Here is a 25,566-nt window from a genome sequence, read left to right as displayed (position 1 = left end):
TTTAAATGGTATCAGAAAAAGTTGCAGGCATCCAGAATCCTTAAGGAAATGGAAATCTGAGAGTATATGGCCTACTTATGTTTGAAGGCCTTGAGAAGATAAATGTTACCAGATAATGGGATTCTCCCATCTGTAGCAAGTAGTGTCAAAACAATTAATTAATTCTTCACCTGTAATTACCTGGAGTGACAGCCTTTAGGAAATAAATATCTGCTGATCTAGGATAGTAGGATAGGTGTGAGAAACGCAAGGCTGGTTGTTTCTAAGTGCACTGGAGAACTTACAGACATTAAGCAATGTGTTCAGTATCCAAAATTCTTGTCTTGATGCATTCAAGAGTAGATAATTTCCTGGATGATACCAAATTATCTTTTACAGTAATGGAACAGTTGTAGTTGAAAATAATAAACAAAATTTTATTCTGAGGTTCACCAAATTACCAAGTCAGCAACTTGTGGGCTTATTCTCATGTAAAAGTTAGGGCATTTCTTAAGCAAGATGGAAACATATAAATTAGAATAGGGCTAAATGAGAAGAGTCAGATCAGGAGGGTACAAAAACTTTTCAGTTCTACAGAATCTCCTTGGTAAGCAGAACTAGCCTTTTCTTCCCTCTGTCATGAGCTTTTCCCCGACTTGCTTGGAAACTTGTTAACAACCTTGCTTAAAGGAATCCACTTCTCCTCATGCCTGCCTGTATCACCTCCCACTGATGTCAATATAACTGGAGTCAGATATGAGCATGTTTCAAGGGGCTGCTTTCCAATAAAATAGGGAGGGGAAAGTTTATATACCAGATAATTAGAAATACTTTATGAACTTGTGATGGCAAAAATCTGGGAATGACTTCTGAAGGGCCTAGACTAGGAGGCAGCTAGTTTCATGTGTGTTCATTTCGCAAAAAATTCATAGAGCCGTTCATTTATTATATATGTCCATTCCCTTACGTGTGTTTCATTTCAGCAAAGTTTTTAAACGTCGGTAAATCAGCATGTTCAATCAAATCTGAACATAATGCTGACCCAACCAAAACTTTGTCTTGCTTTTCTTTCTGCAAATTGCTCCACGGTGACTTTTTGTCTTGCTTTTCTTTCTGCAAATTACGCCACGGTGACTTTTGAATGTACCTTTCGTACATACCTGAATTCTTTCGGACAAACATTAACGAAATCCATCTCCTTTTATATGTGTTGGCCTCCATAATTGAAACAAAGCAGTTCCTTCTAAGATTTGAGCAGAGAAGTGTTGCAGGCATACAAGCAGTCTCTCACTTTCTCCTCAGGTGTCTCTCCCTCTTGGGAGTCTGGTACGTTGACAGCTGGTGGCACTCTTATTTCTCAACTTTTAACCCCCTGGCTCCAGCATACAAAAGCCCTTTCAGTTGCTTCCATTTAGAAAAACTAAGACAAGCTGATAATTTCAAAGTAAATTTTACTAAACAGGAAAAAAGAAGTACAAATAGAAATCCAGAAAAAAAAATTACACCTGCATTGAAATAGGTTTCTAATACAGATCTCTTAACGATTTCCTCTCTATTCCCCCCCTCCATCACTTGCATTTTCCTACTTTTTTTATATGGAGAAGAGTTGGTAGCAGGTGACCTTAGCATTTAGTTTATGGCTTACAATATATTAAGGTAGGTCATTGGTGGAGCTAGAGGGGGAATGAATATTTCTGAGGGATCCTGACTTGAAATCAAAAGAAGTAACTAATTAGGCTTGGGTTATCTCAAAGGCTGAGAGTGTTGTATTCATATGATAAATAGTGACATAATGTTGGGTGAGAAAATAGTGTTGTTGAAGTTTAAATGAAGAAGGGTAAATGTTGCCATTGGGCAGCAAAGGATAATTAATGGATACGCTTCATATCTGTGGTTGACCTATATGTTTTTGCATACCCTTTCAATATTTTGAGAAGCCATATAACTGTATTTCCCAGTCTTTTTTGCATCTAGGATTGAGGCATATGATTAATTCAGATGCATCCATTGAAGTAATTAGTTGAATTAAAACCATCACTGAGAGGCCAAAAGAAGAGAGATATGAGTCTTTTATTTTCTCATGAAATGGAATGGAGTGGTTTCAACCTGGGATCTTTATAAACCAAAAGATGGGTAGGGAACTAGGTGAAAAGGAAGCTAGATTTTATCCATTTCTTATGTTGAACCAGATTATGAGAAAATTCATATGGCCACAAATTCAGCTTTATATGTATCCCCTATAATACTTATTGCTTTATGGAAAGTAGAGGTTCAGTAAAGATTGTTTACATTATTATTTTAAAAATGACTCAAGTATGTTGGCAGATATTCCATGTCAATGTTAGTTTGATAGGATATGTGTTAAAATATGTTAAACCAGCATATACAGAGGGACTTAGTTTTAATTTGTAGTTTTAATTCTACAATAGTGGGATAAGGAAAGGGAATGTAGGGAAAAAGAAAACATCCCACCCTGGAGCTGGGAAATATTTTGAATCTGATGTCACAATTAATAGGAGGAGAAAATGAAATTTTCCTAAAGCGTGAATTCAAAATTCCACAGGTTCTTGCCAGGCAGGGGCAGGCCATGGTCCAGCTGCAATAGTTGTGTTAGATCCAAACTCTGAGATAGAAGAGATAAGAGTAATGGAGAAGTCAAATATGTAATTTAGAGAAGGCAGAGGCTTTTAAAAGTAAGAGTGTGAGGTGCCTAAGAAATTAAATTTATTGTCAGAATGAAATTTGGCACTCTAATAAATTGAAATATCACTTGACTCCATGTAATGAAAGATCACAGGTTATTCCAACCTGTGCCCTTCATAGTAAGCCATTAATCAAAATCTCCAAAAGGACACTCAGAAAGTCAGAGATTTTTTAAAAATTTCAATTAAATTTTATGGTTAAATACTGTGAATAACAGACTTAAAAAATGTGGACTCTCTTCCTATATCTTTGTGAGGGACAATTTTTTCTTGTCAGCAGAGATGGAGAGAAATGGTGGTTCCTGAAATAATGTTAAGGGGACCACTAGATAAATTTAAGTTAAAGTAAAATATGTGGAGACTGAGGCTGAGTGACTTGGCCATGGTTTCCCTTTCTTCTCTTACCCTCTTTCTTTTCATGTGTTTTCAATGAGATCAGTCAGCTAATAAAGATTTTGAGAAGAAAGTCTATCTTTACCATTCATTTTGACTCTTCCATAGATCAAAGTGGGATATTTACCTTATGGTTGCTATGGGTTGGAGCAACCATATAAATGCTTTATAATATAAATTGCAATATAATTTTCTTCCTATAAAATGGTGTATTTTACTGGATTCAACAAACTTGGTGGAAAACATCATTTATCTCTAACTGGCCCAGGCAGTCTCATTATATCCCCCATCAGAAAAAGACCTCCTAGATGCTTAGTGGTGGGAACAAAAGTAGGTGAAGGTGTGAGGCAGTTGTCTAAATGAAAAGAGTGAACTGTTCCATTCTCAGTCCTGCTTCCAGACTTTTCTAGAAAGATTTAAAGCACCATGGAGCCCTTTGAGTTTCGACCTATTCTGGTAGTATTGAGGTAAACAATTTTATTCTATTAGTTGCTTAAGAATACACCCAAGCATAACAATCTATCTAGTCCCAGTTAAGGCCCTGCTATTATGGGTTTAGAAATACTAAGGTCATGTTTGCAGCTGAATTTTATACTTCTGAAATTCTTTCTCACTGCCTGCTCTGATTGTCCAGTCACCTCTGCCCTTGATCTGGTCTGTTTCTGTTAACATGACACCTGGCTTCCCCAGGGTGGTCTGCTCCAGGTCTGAATCATTCAGCAAATATTTATTGAGCAACTGGAAGAAGTTGGTCTCTGTACTGGTTGCTAAGGATGCAGAGTTAAATAACATTGTCCCTCTTCTTGAGTTACCCACAGTCTGGTGGTGTGGAAACAGAGATCTATTCCTTTCTCTTGACAAATTCCTTGATTCATAGAAGGCTTAAAATGATAGTTTTAGCAATGAACTGAAATAAAGAAAAAGCACTGGACACATCTTAAAAATAACAAATAAGATGAGATGGCATGATAAAACACATGGGAGTGTTTCTGATTTGGTCTATAAGACTTAAAAAAGATAAAATTTTAGCTTAAATTTGATTTGGGTCAATAGTTTCCAAGGATTCTCATTTCCACCCAAAATCTGAGATGAGTTTTGTAACTTGGTGATTTCTTACTTGGTCAAAATGATGGTATATTTTCGTTCTTTATGGTTCTTGCCCTAATCCCAGCATAAGATAAGCATCATTTTCTTTTGTCTCCAAGTATTCCTTCTTTGAGTTTTATTCTACATTGAAATGACCTTGTGATGTTTTCTTTGCCATTCCAATACCTTCCTTACCAACCACAGCTTTATGTTCTTTTGGCTTATTCTCACAGATGGTCTCCTACTTTATTAAGCCCACCTAAGTGCCATGATGAAAGCATTTAAAGCTTTTTGCCCTCATATTTAAAATAGTGACAGCATTATTTATCCAGTGTGGTATTTTTATTAATTTTTTTTTTTTTGTAGTAGACTCTGGGTCTGGAGTTCTCTCTTGTCCAGCAAAAGAGCAGATGCAGGGTTTAAAATGCAAGAGAGGCTAATGTCTGAGAGGAGACAAGAGCTCTGGGTAAGTGTCCTTGCCCTGTTTTTATTAGGATCAGAAGGCTTACAAGCATGATGGATGTGCACAAAGAGACAATGAAACCATGAACATTAACTCATGTGTGTGAGGGAAAGGGGGTTTCAAAGATAGTCTGTGTTAGGAGTTTGGATCAATACAAAACTCCTGGCACCAGGCAGATGGTTATTTATGGCATGCAAGAGGCACCACATCTGTTTATCTTAGCTGGCCCAGAGGATAAGACAGATATAGCATGCTACCTCAGGGTCAACAAGACACCTTTCTTTTGCTAATGAGCTCCACTCTGGGCACTTCTCCCTGCTGCAGGCTATAGCCCTGTTTACCTGTTTACCTATTTTGGCCCTTCCCTCCTGTGAAAGCAGCTTTCTGCTATTGTACTAAATTGGGGGGGGGGGGACGCTTCTGCCCTGAATACCTAATCTCGATTACCTAATCTTGGATGCTTTCATCCTGCTGCTTCCTATTCCTATATGCCTTGTTAACCCATGGGTGCAAGGTCAGGGAATTTCTAAGCTTATTCCCCACATTTTATGATTTTACTATTAATTTAAAGACTGGCAAATACTACAACAGTTAACTGCCATTATTCAAGTAGTCAATTACCATAATATTGAAGTACACATATTAGGGGACCAGAAGCTTTGTGGTTTAATTTATTGGACTTTCTATGGTAGTTAACATGTAATGTCACTGTAGTTTTTATTTTAAAATTCCAAGATGCAGGGTGTCTGGGTGGCTTAGTCGGTTAAGTGTCTGACTAACCTTTGATCTCAGCTCAGGTCTTGATCTCAGGTTTGTGTGTTCAAGCCCTGCATTGGGCTCCACATTGGGCATGTAGTGTACTTAAAACAAACAAACAAAAGTATAAAATTCCAAGATGCTTGGTGAAATTTGTGTCTAATATATTATGGAAAGTATAGCCTATATTTAGTAAGTGCTTGCTGATTTAAAATACTGACCTGATGACTTCTGCATTTACCTGTAGCATCTATAATCTGGCAATTTTGTTAATGGTAAAGATACTTCACTATAAAATTTTAGTGGCAATGAAAGAGAATAAAGTTTTTAGTATTATATAATAAAGTGGAAATGCAAACTTTTAAAGCTTTATAATCCATACTGCATTCAATTTAACTTTCTGGCTCTGTAGGTTACAAAAATCCAAACTTCCAAGTTGTAGAAGGTAAGATTTCCATATTTTTATTATAATCTTTTATATAATTAATACATAAGAATATTTTTATTGTAAAGTTTAATCAGTTTGGAAGTATATCTTCAACATCTCTTCAGCAGCCCCTCTCAAGCCCCACTTGCTTTCCCAAAGTATATTGTTAAAGGTTTGTTGCCTATCCTTCCAAAGCCCTTTATGCAAAATCACACACACTTTCACAAATGGGATGAGACTTTATATATTGTTTTTGCAACTTCATTTAAAATTTTACAGTTTCTTGTGGATCTTTCATGAAGCATATAAATTTTACTTATAATTAGTACATAGTAGTTCATGGTATGGATGTATCATAATTTAGTTAATCCTCAATTGACTAACATTTGGATAATTGCCTATTTTTTGCTCTTAATGTTTCATGAAATGTCCTGTTCATGCCTTTTTTGTAACCTGTTTTGACATTTATTCAATTTTTATGTACCACAAGTCTCAAAAAAGAGAACTGGACCCACATCTTTTCTTAAAAGCACCTTTATTGAGACATAATTGATATGCAAAGAACTGAACATATTTCATGTATATAATTCAATGAATCTGAACATTCTGGACAAACACCTGTGATAACCAGTGCCACAATTAAGTTAACAGATATATACAGCAGCTCTCAGAGTTTCCATGTGTCCTTGTGGGGTTTTTGCTATAAGAATTATTTACATGAAATCTACCCTCTTAACAAATTTGGAAGAGCACAATACCAAATTTTTTGATGTACATGTACAAAAATATTTTTCTAGAATAGATATTTATAAGTGGAACTGATGGCCCAAAAGTTATAAGCATTTTTAATTTGCATAAATCCTGCCACCTTGGGAGTGCTATTTTTTGTACTCCCACATCTGGTTCTCTACTGTATCTTAAATAATGTCTGACCTTCCCCCGAAATCCTCAACTGCATAGCTGACCACATTCTCAGTACAATCTGGGCTTAGAAAAGTTCCAAGATGTTGTAAGGGATCTGAGGAAGGCACTTAGGGTCACCACTTTGAACAACTCTGCCATCTCCATTTTTTTGTGTACATAGATGGGCTCATTAGACCTGGGAAAAATCAGATGTGCTCCTTCCAACGTGAGGAATTTCACATTGCTTCTTCCACTCCTTTTAGAACTTTCTATGGGATTCAAATGTAAGGAAGTTACCTTCTCTTTTCTGATGGAAAAGATTGGGGATTGGGGAAAAATCCTTTTATATTTGGCTATAGATAGAAATGTAGATATGTAGAAAAACTTGCCTTTTTAAAGCAGAGAGGATAGATTTCTTTCAACACCATGAAACATTTATAAAAATGCCTATGATCATTTTTAAGGTAACAAAGAAAATGTTGTAAATTCCAAAAAGTAGAAGTTATACAGGCTACATCCTCTTCTCTCAAAACTAAACTTATGGGGCACCTGGGTAGCTCAGTGGATTGAGTGTGTGACTATTCATCTGGGCTCAGGTCATGATGTCACGGTTCTTGAGTTCAAGCCCTGAGCCCAGCCTCAAGCCCACTACTGACAGTGACGGAGACTGCTCAGGATTCTCTCTCTCCCTCTCTATCTGCCCCTCCCCCACTTGTTCCCTTTCTCTCTCTCTCTCTCTCTCTCTCCCTCTCTCTCTCTCTCAAAATAAATAAATAAACTTTAAAAAAAGCTAAATTTATTTAGGTAAATGCTAAAGAAAAAAAAGAAAAAGAAAAGCAAGCAAGCAGTGGATGCTATTTATATTGACATGTTTGAGGTTAAAGCTAATAAAACTTTCACATATTATGTAACATAGACTTGAAATACATTTTTAAAAATGTGTTAAAAGTAGAAAAGAAGCTCTAAAGAAAAAAAGCAGGCAGAATTTTACACAAACTTCTAAGTCCTTGGTAGATTAAGAAGGTTAAAGGTAAATGGATATAGTATTTCTTGAATAAGTTGTGGTTTTTTGTTTTTTTTTTTAAATTAATTAATTAATTTATTTTTTTAATTTTTTTTATTTTTTTTTTTATTTTTTAATACATGAAATTTACTGTCAAATTGGTTTCCATACAACACCCAGTGCTCATCCCAAAAGGTGCCCTCCTCAATACCCATCACCCACCCTGCCCTCCCTCCCACCCCCCATCAACCCTCAGTTTGTTCTCAGTTTTTAACAGTCTCTAATGCTTTGGCTCTCTCCCACTCTAACCTCTTTTTTTTTTTTTTTTTTCCTTCCCCTCCCCCATGGGTTTCTGTTATGTTTCTCAAGATCCACATAAGAGTGAAACCATATGGTATCTGTCTTTCTCTGTATGGCTTATTTCACTTAGCATCACACTCTCCAGTTCCATCCATGTTGCTACAAAAGGCCATATTTCATTTTTTCTCATTGCCACGTAGTATTCCATTGTGTATATAAACCACAATTTCTTTATCCATTCATCAGTTGATGGACATTTAGGCTCTTTCCATAATTTGGCTATTGTTGAGAGTGCCGCTATAAACATTGGGGTACAGGTGCCCCTATGCATCAGTACTCCTGTATCCCTTGGATAAATTCCTAGCAGTGCTATTGCTGGGTCATAGGGTAGGTCTATTTTTAATTTTCTGAGGAACCTCCATACTGTTTTCCAGAGCGGCTGCACCAATTTGCATTCCCACCAACAGTGCAAGAGGGTTCCTGTTTCTCCACATCCTCTCCAGCATCTATAGTCTCCTGATTTCTTCATTTTGGCCACTCTGACTGGCGTGAGGTGGTATCTGAGTGTGGTTTTGATTTGTATTTCCCTGATAAGGAGCGACGTTGAACATCTTTTCATGTGCCTGTTGGCCATCCGGATGTTTTCTTTAGAGAAGTGTCTATTCATGTTTTCTGCCCATTTCTTCACTGGGTTATTTGTTTTTCTGGTGTGGAGTTTGATGAGCTCTTTATAGATTTTGGATACTAGCCCTTTGTCCGATGTGTCATTTGCAAATATCTTTTCCCATTCCGTTGGTTGCCTTTTAGTTTTGTTGGTTGTTTCCTTTGCTGTGTAGAAGCTTTTTATCTTCATAAGAATAAGTTGTGTTTATTAGGGTGTAACATAAAGCAGCTTTATTCTTTTCCCATAGCCTCTTCGAGCTCAAGCTCAATTAAGTTTTTCCTTACTGTTGAATGGTCTCTGATGGGTCACTCAGCTAAAATGCCTAGTCCAGTGCAATGATCAGAACTCCAAATTTCATTGAGGTAAAAATTTCTCCTTTTCCTCAGTCATGGGGTAGAGGATGAGGGGTAAGGAGTGGGCGCAGCAGGGGCAGTCCAACCCCACACAGCCTCTCCATGTTGGGGTCCTTTTGTATCTTCAGGCTACTGTCTTGAGTAGGAGCTCTTTTAAAACTGTCCAGGTATGCTCCCTCCTGGGCAACTACTTAGCTCTTCTCAGGCATCATTGCCCTTGAGGTTATTTGGCTTGAATTGAGGGGATACAAATGAATCTTCTCTTTAAACTCTTAAGAACTTCATTCTTTACTTACTAAAGGTGTATAATCACAGAAGGTGTATGATGTACTTTTAGTGGGAACTAAAACTGATTTAGTTTTCTGGGGGTGTTAAGAAAAAGAATACAAAAGAACAAATATGAAATTAGGAAAGAACATGATTGTTTACTAAGAAGGTGAAGGGAAATCAGAACTAATTACAGATTTTAAAAAGCTTACAAGCACGCTGAACTTCACAAAATTAAAAAAATAACATTTTAAAAAAAAAAAAATAAAAAATAACATTTTTATTAGCTACCTCACACACCTCTAAAATACCTTTTTCCTTTTGATTTTTGGCTGCATATTCTTTGACCTCCTCTTCATATGCCAATGATTTAGAAATGCTATTTTCAATAGGTGTATTAGAAAGGTATTTCAATTTTTGTTTTGTCATGGTTAATCACATTTTTTTTATTACTAGTTTAGAAGCTCCTTCTACCCTTACACCTCTTTACTGGAACTGCCATGTACATTTGTAGAATTCTTGTAAAGTATGGGAAACCCACTCTTAAGTTTCTTTTATATACGAGCTGTAAGATTTCAGGGTGTTTCCAGTTTTCTGGTGCAACGATTAATATTAAATACCCTTTTAGTGGACATTTTTCATTGTCTGGGGAGGCACCCATGCAAGTATGGGAACCTCAAGTTTAATCTGTATTAACTTGCAGTAACCACTGCTAATGCCCTGCTAATGTTGGGAGAATTGGTTTTACAGTCTTTTGGAATTATCATCTGGGTCATCCAGTCGCTTGACTTGGGATGCTAGAACTCTCAGCACCTAATCTATTATCCTTAGCCTTTAGGACTTCAATTGAAACAGAGACTTTAAGTGGTATTACATAATAATATATGGGATCTGAATAAGAGGATTATGTTAGTTTAAAAGACTAAATCAAACTGTACCCTCCAGACAGAGAATAAATATTCACCTTTCAAACTGTGGAAGTTGTTAAGACATTGTACAGGTCATAATCTCTGACAACAATGCAATAAAACTAGAAAGTCATTATACAGGAATGTTAAAAAGGTTAACCAGTCATACACCTAAAACTATTTTTCTCAATAACTGTTGAGCCATGAAAGGAAATAAAAATTTATAATTATTCAGAAAATAGTATTAATGAAATCACTACATATAAAGATCTGTGGGATAGTGTTAAAATTGTAACTAAAGACAAACTGAAATTATAAATACTTGTATTATTAAACAAGAAGTATCAAAATAAATTACACATTAACTAATTAATAATTAGTAGTGATTACCTCTTACAAAGATTTGCTTTGTTTTCTAAATATGCATAAGCTTTGATAGTTAGGCATTTTAGGGAATGACACAATCAAGCATTCATTAGCCTATTTATATGATAATATTGGTTCACACAAGAAGACTGAACTGAAAGTTAGGAGAAGCTGAGGGGGAAATGTTTATACTTTGAGCTTATTTTATTAGACATTTCCTGTTTATGACTTGGAAAGCCTGGCACATGCTTGTGTATCTCTAGTTAGTACAGTAGGTTCCTAACTTCATTATGCTTGGCTTACTTTATACTTAAGCTTACATAGGATTGGGAGTTTACAATTGGAGAGGGAAATGTGTGGGCCCTTGGACACATGACATAAAACTTCTCAGAGAAATGTTTGCAATACTTCTTGGTAGAAACTTCAAGAAATATTGAGTTATAAGATAATTGATTGATTTCCTGTGGTTATGATATCTTTTGGGGGGGTATTTAAAATGGAGAGACAAGATAAAACAGAAATATTGACTATCTTTTGTTTTTCTATTTTTGTTTTGCATGTATTTTTTAATGCTTTTTTTTTTATTGTTTTATAATCTTACACAGAGATCTTAGATGGGGTTTTCTTGGTCGAGGAGAAAGTATGTCAAGTGGAGGTCTTTCATAGTAAGATTCGTTTTAATTTAGAGGACTTTGTTTACTCATCACAAAAAGGTTTTCAATAATAGTGACACTTTCTTTTAAATTTAGACACATTGTGAAAATACTGAAATAACTGTTCAGAAAAAGTGTTATTCAAACGTTATTTAACAATGCTCCTCTAACTTCAACCAAATCAGAGAATGTGATTTATAGATTTTGAAGAGTTCTCAGACATAGTTTGTGGAAGTGAAAATTAGCACAACCTTTGTGTAGTTGCCAGGATTTCTCCACCAAAATATAGAACATATTTGATAAAAATTCTCTGACAAAAGTAACCACAAGAGCAATATACAGGATATGACATTAGAAGCTTATTGACATGATACTCAACATATCTTACATGTAAACTTAGTGGTTTAGGGTTTTTTCAATGTTTGTCCTTTAAAAATTCAGGTTGTTGGGACACCCAGATGGCTCAGTGGGTTAAGCATCCTACTTCGCCTCAGGTCATGATCTCATGGGTTGGGTTCATGGGTTCAAGCCCTGTGTCTGTGTGTCAGCTTAGAGCCTGGAACCTGCTTCAGATTCTGTGTCTCTGTCTCTCTTTGCCCCTCCCCTGCTTGCATACTCTCTCTTTCTCTCTCTCTCAAAAATAAATAAACATTAAAGATAAAAATAAAAATTCAGGTTGTTTTTACCATAGCCAGTTTTATTTAAAATATGTGTAGACTCAAGGTTGATAGACTCTTTTTCATGCAACTGTTACATTTTTCCCCCTGTAAATTAGCATCCTTTTTTCATAAAAAACTTGGGGGAAGAATTATGACTTTAAAAATTCTTGATTTAAGGGGTGCCTGGTTGGCTCAGTGGGTTAAGCATCCAACTTTGGCTCAGGGCATGATCTTGCAGTTCACGAGTTTGAGCCCAGCATTGGGTTCTGTGCTGACAGTTCTGGAGACTGCTTCAGATTCTGTGTTTCCCTCTCTCTGCCCCTCCCCTGCTCATGCTTTGTCTCTGTCTCTGTCTCTCTCTCAAAACTAAATAAATATTAAAAAAAAAATTCTTGATTTAAGGCAGAAGTCTTGAAAAATAAACCTACAACTTTTTTTTTTTACAAACACTTCAAACTCTGAGAAAGATGAAGCCTAAACAAAGAACAATACTGTTATGAGTCATATATTTATAAAAACGGAACTATAAAGTACTACTGCACAGGCACACACTGACTAATCACACAGGAGGCTCATTTGAGGGTAGAGCGGGGTAAATATGCTCACTGTGCCATTCCCAGAAAAGCCTCAGGGTACAGCTTTCCTGTGTGATATGGAAAGTGAGTGTGAATGAGACCCTTCCTCCAAGCCACCAGCCAGAGCACAATGGGAATAAACTTCCTTGATGTGGACTGCAGAGGTAGAGATGGATGAATGAGGTGGGTTCACAACCTCTCCTCCTAACATCTAATGGGGTGGGGGGGAGAGGGAAGGAGTTAAAATTCAGCAGCAGCTTAAGAAGAAAATGGTACAACTTCTCTCTACAAGTTTGAAAAATGGTAATCTGAGAAGGAGACAGAGACAGAGAGAAAGCTTCTTTCAAAATAACATGTCACTCCTCTATGCAAAACCCTTCAGTAGCTTTCCATATGCCTCAAAGTAAAAGCCCAAATCCTTAAAATATCCTCCTGGCCTCTCTAGATCCTGGCTCCCACCATCTTTCTGACCTCATCACCTACCAGTCTTGGCCTCCTCGTTCAGCTTCAAACATGCCAACCACCTTACCAGTGCTGGGACTTTGCATTTATATTTCCTTGGCCTGGAGAGTTCTCCCTTGGATAGCATGGCTCATTTCTTGACTTTCTTCAGGTCCGTAGCTTGAATATCACCTTATCAAAGGTCTTTTTAGACTACCTTATCCAAAATACTAAGCCCTGTCACTCTCTATTATACTTACCTTCATTTTTCATTATCAAACTTATGATGATACATATAGGTGATAACCTGACTGATGTATGTTTTGTTATTTATTCATTGTCTCATTTCCACTAAAAGGAAGATTTTCATGGGGTAGGTACTTTGTCTATTTTGTTCACTGCTATAAACCAAAAATGGGCTTGGGACAGATTTGCACACACACAAAAATGTGTTGAATGAGTGACTTCTGGTGTAGCACAGAGTTCTAGCCCTACTCCCATTCTGCAGAAGCAATACTCTGTTAATATCATGAATCCAAAATGTAATGACACTCTCACCAACATCTTCCACAGAAAGAGAAATGGTCTGACAGGGCATTCTTGGAAGATCAATGAAAAATATAGGAAATATTTTGAATACATAAGATTTCATTATATGATCTCAGCAAAGGCAAGAAAGGCCCTAAGAACGTGATTGTTTCTAAGGATCCATGCTAGGGTGGATAGAGCGGGAGAAATTTGCTTATGCAGCCCTGGCTGGATACAGTGGGCCTTTCTATAGTTCTTTTAAAAGTATTTCAGGAGGATGGGGTGCTTGGGTGGCTCAGTTGGTTAAGTGTCCACCTCTTAATTTTGGCTCTGGTCATGATCTTATGGTCATTAGATCGAGCCCCACATTGGGCTCCATTCTAAGCTCCATGCTGAGTGTGGAGCCTGGTTAAGATTCAGTCTCTCTCTCTCTCTCTCTCTCTCTCTCTCTCTCTCTCTCCCTTTTCCCTTCCCCAACTTGTGTGCATGCTGTCTGTCTCTCAAAAATAAAAATGAAAAATAAAAGTACCTGAAAAAGTATTTCAGAAGGAAATAAAATGTGTCTGAGCACTGTCTTTTCCCCCTCTATAGTCTCAGTATACAGAATATAGAGAATTTCAGATCTCAAAATTAGACTTAAAGTATCATACCAAGATGTGGGGAGGGTGGCTATCAAATAGATTTTACCATACAATATCTATTGTCATGTTAAGAGGGAACAAGATCTAGAAATGTGATCCATCAATCAATAGCTACATAGAGCTATGTATAAATATGGAACATGTCATACAAAAGACAAAATGATGAATTCAGTCTGGAAGAAAATGCCATAGAAGAAAACCTAATGTGAGTGTTTTGAGTTTATTAAAACACACAAACAAACAAAAACCTTGTAAAATCATGAATTCAAAAATGAATATGAAATATAACAACAGGATGACATTAAGAGGGAGATTACTAAGTATGCAAATTGTTAATCAGAACTCTACTGTATAATAAAATGTAAAGAACAAAATACAAAATATATATGGCTGGAAATATAAATTCTTATACATGGGAAAAACCTTAGATAACCACAATGTGCACAGGGATTAAAAAACATTATAAAAATGATAATAGAATGAGCAAATAAAATTCAATATTAGGAGTCTAGATGCCCCTAAAGTAGAAATTCCAACAAAAGGAATAGAATTTTATTCAAAAATGTGGAGGAAATTTCCTCTGAAAGGAAGGAAGAATAAAGTATGCAGATCATAATAAGTTATAAAGAACAATCAATACATACCGATGTAGACATACATTATTGAAATAATTAAACTTTTATAAAGAAGAAAATAATTCTTCAAACATCTAGAAAACAAAGGAAGACACTGACAAGAGCAGAGATGAAGACAGCTTCTGTCTTCTATAGTAACATCCAATGCCAGGAAACAGAGAAATAATGACTAGAGAGTTCTGAGGTCAGAGATTTTAACCAGAAATATTATACATTGCCAAAAATTTTATTATTTTATAAAAGTCACAAGTAAAATTTCAAACATGGGGGAATGCAGGAAATATAGTCTCCATGAGTTTTCTGGAGAAGCTATTTGATCTCAACTTTTTTTTTTTTCAGCTTTACTGAGGTATAATTGATAAAATCATAAGATATTTAATTTTTTAAATGTTTATTTATTTTTGAAGAAGAGAGACGTGAGTGGGGAGGGGCAGAGAGGGAGACACAGAATCTGAAGCAGACCCCAGGCTCTGGGCTCTAACCCACGAACTGCAAGATCATGACCTGAGCTGAAGTCGGATGCTTAACCTACTGAGCCACCCCGGCACCCCAAAAATCATAACATATTTAAAGTGTACATCGTGGTGATTTGATATATGTGTACATTGTGAAAGGATTCCTTCCATATAGTTAATTAATGTATCTATCGCCTCACATATCTATTTTTTTTAATGCTGAGACCATTTAAGTTCTCTTTTAGCAGATTGCAATTATATAATATATTTTTATCAACTATAGTAATTATGTTACACATTAGATCATCAGACCTTATTTATTGATAAGCAGCTTTTAATGAAGTTGAAAGTTATTTCTTTGAAGCAATATAATTTGTTTCTCAAAAAGAAAGCCCACATAGTAACCTGCTTCAAAACTAGACAGCAGGCAGCTGTAATTATAGCATGAATGAAATTAGTATACTTGGTTTCTGTCCTAGCACAGCTATTGATGAGCTCTGTTATCTTGGAAGATCAGTCAGCTTGTATGTGATTCAAGGAGATTATGGGCTAGTTGGTTCCTACAGATATCTTTAAGGTCTAAATTTCTATAAAGTAACTAGAAAGTTTGTTGTTTTGTATTGTAGTAATGTATTTGCCAATGTAGTGGACTAAAAACTGATTGTACTAATATTGAGTACATTTCAACATTATTTGTGAAACAGTTTTTTTCCCCAAATCTATCCAGATTCAAAGGAGGGGATGGAGATTCACTACTATAAGAGAGGAGGTGCTATATCTTGATTTTCATTTGGATGACTCTTAGCTCCTAAATTTCTAAAACACACAGATTATAAGTAAACTAAAAATGAAAACAAGCTAAAATAACAACAATCTGGAAAATACAACATGGTCATTTGGAACAATGGTTCTCAGATAATTTTATCTGCAATTTTTCTTAAGTATGTTATTTGTGCTATTATTCCTCTTTTCTCTACATTTTTGTTTTCCTTTTTTATTCACCTCCCTCAAACAGCACAACCTGGAATACTCTTATAAAGAAATAAAAGTCACAGTTCATGCTTCCATTACTACAGATTCTTGACTTTATAGATCTCAACAGAGATTGATGTATGAGGCCAAGGAGGCCAAGGAGGCCACTCTGCTCCTCTGCTTGACTTCAAGGCTGTCACCACCAGCCATACCTCGGAGCACAGCTCTGTGGGTGTCCTAATAGAGTCCTAGGCAAGAGAAAGTCTCCTAAGTCATCTCATAAAAATCTGCTTATTTTAAAGATAAGGAAAGTGAGGATCAGACTTCACAAAAAGTGACTTGCACTGAGTGCAAACTGGATTCCAGTACTGTGATCTCTGAGTCCGGTCAACTTTACCACCATGTGCCATGCCAACCACTGGCATTCTGTTTGCACACAACCAAATCTTATATTTGCCCCTGGTATCAATTTTGTTGTTGTTGTTTTCCTTCTTAAATTGGTTTCTTCATATGTTGATTCCTCGGCTGTGGAGTCCTAAGTCTCTCACCCGCTGAGGAGCCAACTACATTGAATAAAAATATGGCCATGAACTGATTGGCTTAACCTACTCTTACCCAAGTTCCCAAGGTCAATGATCTTATGGGGGTTTTACCCTCACTCTTTTCCAGGAAGATCAGTATCATCTCAGCTATTTCAAAGCATACCTAATGTTCCAGAATACAGGGAATATCGAATCTCAGGGAAAGACTGATTCTCTGGGGGCATATTTCTATGTTCACACCTTGTTCTTTTCAATGACCTCCCCAAGAGTTTCTGGAATGTGAAAGCTGCTTTCTTCTGAAGAAAAAACCACTGGCCTACATACTTTTTTTTTTTTTTTTTTATTGTTACAAGGGGCACTGCTATAACCAGCAATATGAAATCTTGGACTGTTTCCTAGTTATCTTTCTGCTTGCTCTTTATCCACCAGCCTAAAAAGAGAGGTGCAATTTTGTGAGCTAGCTAAATAAGTTGAATAAATGAACAAATAAGTATACTGAAGAATAGGCACTAAGCTGTGAAGCCAGTGCTTCCAGAATAGACTCCTTTCTGTCACATGACTTTCTTAAAAAATATCCTTTTTCTCCTAACCATTCTGCATTTCTAACACACTAGCCTTCCCTTAAACCTTCCTTTACTTTATTTCCTCTACTTTCTCCCCTTTCCTTCTTCCTTCTCCCCACTGCCACATTTTCTTCTTTAACCATTCAGACAAAAGGGAAATTTTAATTGTTGAATTGTACTGATGCTGTGTTGCAATCACTTATAATCCATAAATAATATTTAGATGTAAATTTTATTTTGATATTTGCTCAAATTTCCTCATGGTGACATAAGACTTTTTGTGGTATTAACAATGAATGTAGAAAAACAATGAATATGTTGGTATGTGTGTTTGTGTATGTGTGAGAGTGACAGATACAGAAACAGAGACAGAAAAAGACATAGATTTCAGATGAATATTATTTTATATTATTTAGCATCATTAAAAAAAAACCTAAAGGACATTAGTAAAATCAAAACTGTGTACTACTGGGGTGCCTGGGTGGCTCAATTGGTTGAGCATCCGACTTCAGCTCTGGTCATGATCTCTCGGCATGAGTTTGAGCTCCACATTGAGTTTGGTGCTCTCAACACAGAGCCTGCTTCAGATCTTCTGTCCCCCTCCTTCTCTGTCTCTTCCCTACTTGCGCTCTCTCTCAAAAACAAATAAAACATTAATTTTTTTTTAAAAAAAGCTGTGTGCTACTTAAGTGGAGTTAAAAAAAAAGTAGCAAAATATACTGGAAAGCAATTTTTTCAAATCATATAATTATGTAACAATGATTCTTTTGTTTATACCAAGCTTTCTAGTTATGTTTTTATGTGAATGACATACAATGATTTCCTTAAATTTACTCCCGCCCTGTTCTCAGGGTGAAATCTTGTTTCCTAACATGTTTAGGAAGAGAGGTAGAAGTCAGGTTGGCCTCAGAGTGACATGTGCCATTTCCCACTCCGGATCTATCAATTATAACTGGTCATGTGGCCTCACCTGATCTCTAAGTGGGACTGGGGATAGAAGGGATAGCCATAACCCCTGCCACCCTTGGGGGAGTTGAAAATTCAATAGTTTTGGAGTCCAGAAAAACTATGTTCCCATCTACCTCAAACTCAGTGCAGGAGACAACACTTCATTTTCCATCAAAAAGCATGCTATACTTCCCTGTATTTCCAATCACATTTACAATTCTGCAATAACACCTAACTTTTAAATGTACATTGTTTGCTGAAGAACATATAAACCCTAACATACAAGGTTTATTGTTTTTATTTTAGTTAAGAACAGTGGTGTCCTATCCAATGATTAACATTTCCAACAAAATTAGAAGGGAGCATTAGAAATAAAAAAAGCAGAGAGGCATTTACTCTACTCTGTTTAAATGTGATTGAAGAAAATATGCATGTAGAAAAGTGTACATACTGTTAGTGTACAGTTCAGTGAATTTTCACAAACTGACCATACCGGGGTAATCACCCTCAGATCAAGAAATAAAACATTTCTGCCAACTCAGAACCCCCTTCTAGTCTAGAGCCTCCTAAGAGTCACCACTATCCTGCCTTCCAACACCACAAGTGAATCTGTACTTTATATAAATGCAGTTGCACAGTATGTATTCCTCTGTGCCATGCTTTTTTCATTCAGCATTATATTAAATTTATGTTATTACGTTATGCTATTAGGTTGTTCCCTCATAATGTATTCCACTGTGTGAATATAGCACACTATTAGCTTTGGGTTTATTTTTGACCATTAATCCCTATTGGATAGAGAGTTGGAAAGTATTTTCATAGGTAATTGATGTCCTGCTTCTCTTGATCAGTTTCCTGACTTCTTCTGATCACTTCTGACTGCTTCCTTTTGAGGCTTATAGTCATTAAATTTCCATGAGGGCTTTGCTGGCTCTGAGGCAAATCCAGTTCTCTTCTTGTTTTCTTCATTCTTTCCTGAATTTCTCTGCTACTGTTCATATGTGTATATATTATATATATGATCTATCTATCTAATATTTTATATAACACACACCTTTTTCATGATTATCTCATATATGAGTTATTCCCAACTTTTTCACACTGGGCTAAACTGAAGGTGATTTAGAGACATTTATATGACATGTGTTGAAAAAATTTATTATATAATTTTTATTTATATAATTATGGTAAAAAATATAGCATGTTAATGAAGAAATTGAGTATTGTTTTTACATATAGATGACAAATAATTGCAGTTTAAAATGAGAAACTTAAGTTTGCTTTGGTGATGAATCTAATTGTTTTGTGTCACATTTTTATACCTGAAGTGGCTATAGATTTCCTGTTCAAGCCTTATTAATGATACAGACTCTTGATAATTACTATTGATGAGACACTTTTTTTGTGCAAGTGTTAAAAGTATTAAATGCATTAAAATGTTGGGGTGCCTGGGTGGCTCAGTCGGTTAAATGTCCAACTCTTTGTCTCAGCTCAGGTCTTGATCTCAAGGTCGTGAGTTCAAACCCCAAGTTGGGCTCCACGCTGGGCATGGAGTCTACTTAAAAAAAAAAAAAGAAAGAAAGAAAGACAACCATTAAAATTTACAATGTTAAAATTGTATTTGAAAAATTTAACAATCTCTTCCTTTATTTCTCACTGATAATTAAGGATAGATTTTTAACCCAACAGAGTTTTTTTCATATTAAGCATTTTGAGATAACAGCAAAGCTCTATTTGGGGATAGATCTACCTACACATCAGAGAAGCTACCATGTAGCCAGCACATTAACTGAAAACAGAAAGAAACATTCAATATATGGGAAGCTAGAAATGTGGGCTCACTGCCCTGAGCTATTCCCTTCCCAACATCCCATCTGCCTCCCCTCCTCTTCCTCCTCTCTACCAGGTTTACCTTAAGCTATTTGGCACCTCCAACCCCAACTACTTCAGCAGCCTCACAGGCTGTGTAGTAAGATGAGTGGTGGTTCCCCAAAAGATATGCGCATCCCTTAATTCCTAGAAGCTGTCAATGTTACCTTATTTGGAGAAGAGTCTTTGCAGATGTAATTAAGTTAAGGATCTTGAGATGAAGGTATCATCCTGGATTATTTGGATGGTCACTAAACCCAATGACAAATGCCTTTAGAAGAAACACACAGGAGAAACTTGACGGATGGAAGATGAAGAAGTGGTGTGACCACAGAGGCAGAAATTGGAGTAATGCTCCACAAGGCCACAAGTCAAGGAATACCACCCCTGGCCTTGCTAGCTTCCCCGGGGCTGAGGCTGACAGGATAGTGTAGCACAGCCAGTGAGCCCCCGTGATGCACTGTCCTGGGGGTGGTCACATAGGTTGTTAGCATTCAACTCACCCTCTGCTAGTTATGCAGTTACCTCTCACTAAGATTACCGATAATCTGTGTTGGAAAGAAAACTACTTTCTTTAAAAAATATCCATAGTTTCGGTAGGAAAAATATAAGCTTAGGATGGGTCAGTACCAGGAAAATCACCCCTCAGAAAATATTCCCAATTTTTATTTTTATTAAAGCATTCCTTGAGCATAATACAAAAGAGCCTGAAGAGGTGGTAGATGGTGGTGGAAGCCCTTCTATACTGGGATTAGAAGTATCTAGAATTCATGTGTTTGTCTATTTGAACTTCATTTTTACTAACTCTCTGACACATTACTTTTTGAGGGGTAACAAAAGTTTTGAGAAATTTTCTTCAGCCCTCTTCACATCACAATCTGCTCCTTGCAGTTCCTTTACCAGTCCTCTGTCCCTGCAACCCCCTCCCCCAACCCACCATGTGCAGCTCCTCAGGTAATAGTCCTCCTGCCTCTCCTAATAGCCTTGTGCCCACTTGTTTGAACTTTGCACTGGGATAAAGATGTTTTCCCAAGGTGGCCTATCCTCCCAATTTATTGAAGAATTTTGTAAAGAAAATACAAAAGTAGGGGTTCCTGGATGGCTCAGTCAGTTAAGCGTCCGACTTCGGCTCAGGTCATGATCTCGCGGTTTGGGAGTTCGAGCCTTGCGTTCGGCTCTGTGCTGACAGCCCAGAGCCTGGAGCCTGCTTCACATTCTGTATCTCCCTCTCTCTCTGCCCCTCCCCTGCTCGCACTATGTCTCTCTCTCTCTCTCTCAAAAATAAACGTTTCAAAAAAAAAAAAACACCAAAGTAGACTGCTTGACAATTTAAAATTAGTGATTGATTAGCTTTTGGGCTTCCAGAGCTACAATGATAGGCTTATAGATTTCACAGTTGTTGGGGAAGAGTGATAAAAAAGGAAAACAGGTTCCCTTCTTCTTCTTCTTCTTCTTCTTCTTCTTCTTCTTTTTGAGAGAGAGAGAGCATGTGTGTGAGCAGGGGAGGGACATAGAGAGAGGGAGAGAAAGGATCTTACGCATGCTCCATGCTCAGGGCAGAGCCTGATGTAGGGCTCGATATGGGGCTTGATCCTACAACCCTGGGATCATGACCTGAGCCGAAATCAAGAATCTAACACTCGACCAACTGAGCCACCCAGCCATTCCAACAGGTTCCTTTCTTCTAGGCCAGAGCATGGGAATATTAAACAAACACAAGCAGAGTATGAATAATGCCTTCCTGGGGTGATAGAAATGATGGTGGTCACAACAGCACACAGGGCATTCATTTCTAAAATTGTCATTGTATGAACAATCCTGGTGGAGTCCTCTTGTCTCATGGAATACTGTCTGAATTTCAGTTGAAAAGTACTAGGACTGACCCTTTGGATATAAGTAAACCCCCTTGTAGCTTCTTAGTAATACTAAGGATGGGGCCCTGGATGAAGCTGGAATCTCCATTCATCTAAGCAAGTGGGATTCATTTTACTCTGACAAACTGATATAGCACATACTGTGACCACTGCTCTAAGTACTGTCACTGTTCCATTTTAGAGATAGAAAAACAAGGTACAAAGAGATTTAACACCTTGTCCAAGGTCAGAGTTGATAAAGGACAGTGAGAGTCAAACCCAGGCACTCTGGTTAGACAGTCTGTTTGATATGATTTGATTAGCTTTTAAATCCAGTAAAGAGAATGGAAGGGTTCCTCTGCTGTTATTCAAATAACTGTTCCAAGAAATAAAAAGACATTGTGCATAAGGTAGTTACATATTAGTGTGAGTTGGTGTCACAGCATGATGGGAGAGTATCTCTGGCATTTTACAAGAGGCAAAAGTCATACAAGAATATCTTGCATTTAGTATTGGAAAAGTTGAAACTGCCTTATGTACACAAGATTGAAATAATATTTATTTCAGCAAAATATTTTGAGCCTGTTCATACCCTGAGATTTGGAAAACCTGACATTTTCTTACCCTAGCTAGTGTAATCTATTTTAGCATTGGTGTTCTCCATTTTCTAATAAAATTAGAGTTTTAGGTTAAAGGGAAGTCTTTACTAAAGCAAATGTTGTTTTCAATGTGATGTTGTTTAATTTAACCAAACTGGTATACAGGATGCCCCTGGGACATAAGCTCTGTAGACTGTGAGTTTTAGGAAGATTAAAACATATGTCTGCTGGGTATTCTTGAGGGATCTTAAAATCTCAGGTAATATGTTACAATTTTCAATCAATTTTTGAGAATACATACAAAAAACTCTTAATTGCTATTAATGTCTAGGAAACCAGGTTGTGACTATTAATCCTTAACATAAAATTGAGAATCAATTACTTAATATACCTGAAGTTTTCTTCTAAACTTAATAGTTTTTAAAAAAAATTTTTTTTAATGTTTTTATTTATTTTTGAGACAGAACATGAGCAGGGGAGGGGCAGAGAGAGAGGGAGACACAGAATCTGAAGCAGGCTCCAGGCTCTGAGTGGTCAGCACAGAGCCCGACACAGGGCTCGAACTCACAGAGTGTGAGATCATGACCTGAGCTGAAGTTGGACGCTTAACCAACTGAGCCACCCAGGCGCCCCAAACTTAATTGTTAAGTAAGTGGTTTATGTCAGTATCTTTTTGTGGAGAGTCTAGCTCATCAAAAAGATGATAAAATTTCATATGTTATATTTAGAGATTAAAGATTGAGTCCAAGCTAAAATTGAGTTTGCTCTGGGTCAAGCAAAGTTGTTTGAAGAGAGAAGCTACCATTTAATTAAAAACACCAGCAGGTGGAGACAATCTTATGAAAAGGTTTTTTCAAAATTTCAGACTTTAATGTCCTTTGTTTTCAGAACTTCAGGCACATCTTACCAGGCATATCCCCCTGGATCTGATATTGGCATTTTAAAGAAACATATCCCAACAAAACTCACCATCTTTATCAACACAGAAACTCCCCAAAGCCCATCCTTTTTGGGTTTTTTTATGGAGGCCTCACTACCTAGGTGTGATTGACTAAATCAATGGCCATTCATGACTGATCTCAAATTCTAGCTCCTCTCCCCTCCCAGAGGGCTGAAAGTTCCAACCTTCCAATCACATGGTTGGTTCCTCTGGAAAACTCAGGTGTGATTGAAAAGGGTTTCTTATGAATAACTGAGGACATATTTATCTCTCTCATAGCTTAGGAAATCCCAAGGGTTTTAGGAGTTCTATGCCATGTACTGGATGAATACCAAATATGTATTTCTTGTTATAAATCACAATATGACAGACTTCCTCCCCTTTGCCTCCTGGGTCACTTACACTCCTATTAATGGCCCAGTTCCAGTGTTGCCTTCCTCCCTGAAATCTGCTTTGCTCTCACCTCTATTCCCTTCACACACCCCTCTACTGAGGGCTTAACACATTACATAATCATTGCTTGTTTGCACGTCCACCTCTCTACCCATCTGGTGAGCTTCTTGAGCTCATTGGCTCCTTGTATACCTTGTAAACATCACAGTCTTTTGTCAACTCTGAGCGACTGTTGAATAAATGAATGAACACGAGCTTGATGTTTTCTACATATTCATGAGACGATTATCTGGAGAATTTTCTGACATCAGCTCTACTCGGTGACCATATAAGATTATTGATAGTGAGAGAACTTTTGTATCAAGCCACAATTATATGTATCTAAAATAGTTCATTTACTATTGATTTTCTTTTTCTCATATCACTCACCTACATTTGGAAATATATGTTACAAGGTATGTGAGCAAAATAGCTGTGTTGTTTCTTTTAATATTAACCAAAATTACCAGGTATCAGACTTATTTCCATTTATAAGATTCATGAAGTAAGAAGATATGATCGTTTTATTACCATGTAACCAGAGAAAACTTTGTGGCATAGATGTATTCTACATTTCTGAAACATGATTTGGGAGAATATGTGAGTTTGATACACTTAACTTTTAGGGAAAATACTAAGCTTATAGCCACAAATATTCTAGTTTTTCTAAACATTCAGAATACCTTCACAAGCCTTTTTTCTTTTTTTTTCATTTGAAATATGTGGTATTTTATGGGATTAAGAAGAAAAAGGATTTGGCTAGCATATCTAGTTTCTTTGAAGTGAAGTGAAATTTAGAATTTGATAGCTGGTCTAAATTTTCCAGATAGTACATGTTGCTGATACATAAACCTATTTTCCTCAACCTAGTGTAAACAAATAAAGACACATGGTGGGATACAGTGTTCTCATGTCTATTCTGACTTTTAAAACACACCTATCTTGTAATATTCTTTAGCCTTCTTCTTGTCTTAAAGGATATGACACGTCAGAATGTATATTTGCTCAACAGAGTTGATGGAAGTCTTTGTCCATGGCAACTGTGAATCTCAACCACACTTCACTTCAGCTCACCAAAAGATGGACTACTTTTATTACCTGAACAGGAAAACCGAGTCATTTAAAAGGGTCAAAAACCAGACTCTTTCCTAATCAGAGACCTTGGACCTTGGAACCCAAACACGTGCAACTTGGGTCCTGTCCTTTTGGAGACTAACTAATGGGAATAAATTTTTCCATAGCAGAAGAGACATTGTGATTTTTCCGTATTGCACTCCAATTTTTTGAGAATGTGCTTGAGAAGGATGCTGAACTAAACTCTAGATTTCTGTCTTCTATTTCAAATACATTCCATGCAGATTATGGCACAAGTGTAGGGTGCACTACTCAGCCTCCCCACACACTATGATTCATACGGAAACCCCTTTTACTGGCTGCCAACAAACCAAGAGCTTGGGATAGCAGGATTTGAGAAGGCACGAATTCAGAGTGAGCTCGGGCTGGGCAGGAACACAGTGTGCATTCCAGGCTGGCAAAAGTGCCCAGTTTACAATTGCAAGGGAAGGCAGACCTGTTGATGCTGAAAAACAGTCAAGGAGGCTAATAAATACTTGGTAAATGAAGCCAAAAAGTGCACAATTTCTCTCTCTCTCTGTCTCTCCACTTTTCTTTTCTTTTCTTTTCTTTTCTTT

General features: G+C 36.9%; 1 long non-coding RNA gene across 1 annotated transcript; it reads left to right on the top strand.

Moving 5' to 3' along the window:
• Positions 1-4,544: 4,544 nt before the first annotated feature.
• On the top strand, positions 4,545-25,080 carry LOC122236456. Its single transcript, XR_006214527.1, has 4 exons — positions 4,545-4,626; positions 5,792-5,824; positions 8,924-9,038; positions 24,853-25,080. It is a non-coding gene; the product is annotated as an uncharacterized LOC122236456 (long non-coding RNA).
• Positions 25,081-25,566: the final 486 nt, after the last annotated feature.

The sequence above is a fragment of the Panthera tigris genome, chromosome A2, assembly GCF_018350195.1.
Source record: "Panthera tigris isolate Pti1 chromosome A2, P.tigris_Pti1_mat1.1, whole genome shotgun sequence".
Classification (NCBI taxonomy): Eukaryota; Metazoa; Chordata; class Mammalia; order Carnivora; family Felidae; genus Panthera; species Panthera tigris.
Note: the sequence above shows the minus strand (reverse complement) of the source record. Positions and strands in the feature narration are given on the sequence as shown.